The sequence below is a fragment of the Phragmites australis genome, chromosome 5 (genome assembly GCF_958298935.1).
Source record: "Phragmites australis chromosome 5, lpPhrAust1.1, whole genome shotgun sequence".
Classification (NCBI taxonomy): Eukaryota; Viridiplantae; Streptophyta; class Magnoliopsida; order Poales; family Poaceae; genus Phragmites; species Phragmites australis.
Genome location: NC_084925.1, coordinates 37,655,355 through 37,658,236, shown reverse-complemented (window position 1 = coordinate 37,658,236; position 2,882 = coordinate 37,655,355). Strand labels below are relative to the sequence as shown.

The following is a 2,882-nucleotide window of genomic DNA, read 5'->3' as shown; positions in this document are numbered from 1 at the left end:
TCAACCAACTTAGCCTTCCTTCCTTAGTGGTAAAGGTTTTGAACATATCACGGTGTTCAGGTTTCACAAATAGTTGGGTTGCCATAAAATGCCCTACACTTCCTTCTATTGCCCCGCACTCCACAACCAAGTCCATCACTTCTTTAATTGAATTATACCTAAATTCACCTTGCATCACCTTATTTGCAATAGCACAGTTGTTCTCCAAAGTAGAATGAATGCCCTTCATTACCTTAACCATGGGGTTCTTAGGTACCTTTTGTGAGCTATTAATCGTGCTACTTAAACCGCGCTTCAATGGATTGGTACCCTTTGAAATGGTCTCCAATGAACCATGTCCTGCATGTGTGTCACCGACCCCTTCTCCAACCACACCTCCATCATCCTCACCAGGTATTGTAGAATAAGAACCATCAACAGCAACAACACCGAACATTTCCTTCATCAGTTCTTCACACTCCGATGGATCATGCTACAGCTTCTTCCATTCTGAATGTCCCTGAAAAAAACGTAAGGAACCTTTAGTATAAACAGTACATACAATACACATATTTTTTGTATTACATATGTTTTATCACATAATTGTTACCTTGGTGACTTTTTTCCAATAATCATCGCTTGCATAAACAATTCCTTTAGCTTCATCTCATCCAAGGCCGGTATCTTTGAGAAGGCCTAGCCAAAAGCTATACAAGGCTTTGAGTAAATCCCATCGGTTCTTCAATTGTGTTCTAGAGTAACGCAACCCTGTCCTTTGCAAGTACTTAACAACAATATTCTGGTAGCCCCTATTAGTCATGAGCCCTATAGGCCTATTCTCAGCCCATATTTCTTCAATACAAATTTCACAAAAAGTCCTAATGTTCGAGGAGGACCAATCTGCTTTGTCAAAATTCTCTTTCTATTCGGTACAACACAGATATAGAGGTAACTTGATGTTATAATCATAGGTGACAGATTCAATTTGTAAGTAATTGTACTCCAATTAACAAAATAGACAAAGAGAAATATAAAAGATGCTTCCATACATGTGTTAAAGATGTCAAAATCAGCATATATATAAAAAATTGCAAACTGAATTCATACAATCTGAACATCTAACTGAATTCATGGCCATCCTAAACAGCTTGCAAACTCAGTAGGAGGAAACACTAAGTAGGAGTAAACACCAGTCAGCACAAGTTTATCAGCTAACACCTCCAAGTTCCTACCAGGATCAAATCATCTAACTGAATTCATGACCATCCAAGTTCAAACAAATAACAGCTTGCAAACTCAGCATACCAAGTCCTACCAGGTATTAGGAGTAAACACCAATCAACACTAGTTTATCAGCTAACACCTGCTTGCAAATTCAGCATACCAAGTCCTACCAGGATCAAATCCATATAATTGAATTCATACAAGCTTACAATGCGTGTGTGCTGCAATACGAAAATTGAGACACTGTGTGTGTGCTGCAATACCAAAATTGAGACATTGCGTGTGTGCTACAATACGAAAATTGCGACACTGCGTGTATGCTGCAATACCAAAATTGAGACATTGCGTGTGTGCTGCAATACCAGAATTGACCATGAGCCAAATGATGGTTAACATGAGACAGTGCGTGTGTGCTGCAATACCAGATTGTATGCTTCACTGCCATTCATCCAGAAGATTAAACACAAGGTCTACCAATGTTGCATGCACACATTATTTCGAATCATGGATCCATAGAATCAACTCAGTACTCAATGGATGCTGAAATTAACTAACTCAAATCCATATATACAGACAGGGCAAGATTACCTTGTTGCTGGTGTTCACATGCGCAGCAGTGTCCACCTCGCCGTCGTTCGCTACCGTGGCCGTGTCGGCATCATGGCCACCAGTCGCGGAAGATGGACGCGGTGCCTTGTACGGACGTTTCCCTCGCCGTGCAGCAGGGGAGCCATCCGCAACGGCTGGGGCGCCCGGCGCTCCAAGCGAAAAACCGACGACCGCGCCTTGATGTACAGCCGAGTCGCACCTCACACGCCGTAGCAACGCCGGGGAAACCTCCGGTGAGTCCACAGGCGCCGGGGCTGCAGCGCCAGGCACAGCCCACGCCGGGATTCTGCCCGCGCCGAAGGGACCTGCCGCGCCGGGCAAAGACGAGCCACCCTGCGTCGCCAGCATAGTGTCTTTGGCCAATGCATCCCGGTAGGCAAGGGCTTGGGCGAGGGTTTGCTCCGCATCTTCAACATCGATTGGCTCCATCCTCCCCTAACCACCGGCTAGCTCGTCGAAATTGGGGAGAGAAGGGGGGAACCGGATTGGCCGACCGTGACTTTCCCGGGGGCGAACAGAGAGAGAGAGAGATATATATGGGGAGGCGCCACTAGGGAGACCGAACGGGAGGCGACGTTGGGAGGGAGGAGTCGCCGGGGAGGCCGAACGGGAGGTGCCTTCTGGAGAGTTGCGACGCCGGGGAGACCGAACGGAGAGGCGCCTTCGGGATGTATGCGCCGCCAGGGAGGCCGAACGGGAGGCGCCGCCGGGGAGGCCGAATGGGAAGCGCCGCCTGGGAAGCCGAACGGGAGGCGCCGCCAGGGATTGGAGGAAAATCACAGGTCGCTGCGAACAGAACGAGGAAGAAGGCGGTGGGTTCGGTGTTATGAATGGCAATTGCGGGTAATAAAGAGTAAAATGATGGGTACTCTAATAAAGGATGGAACCATAAGCTGAAATAAAGCACCTCTTCTACAGCTTATATGGTTATTATAATCTAGACTATAGCTTATAATAATCTGGGGAAATAATCTACCTGTTTGTTTCCACTTTGCACAAATAAGTTGGCTTATTATAATCTTAAGTGCAAACAAACAGGGTCTAATCATCTAAGGGAGAAAGAACTTAGG

The 2,882-nt window shown here is 46.4% G+C and overlaps 1 pseudogene; it reads right to left on the bottom strand.

Moving 5' to 3' along the window:
- Positions 1–2,241, bottom strand: LOC133918037 (uncharacterized; annotated as a pseudogene).
- Between the last annotated feature and the right edge of the window lie 641 nt (positions 2,242–2,882).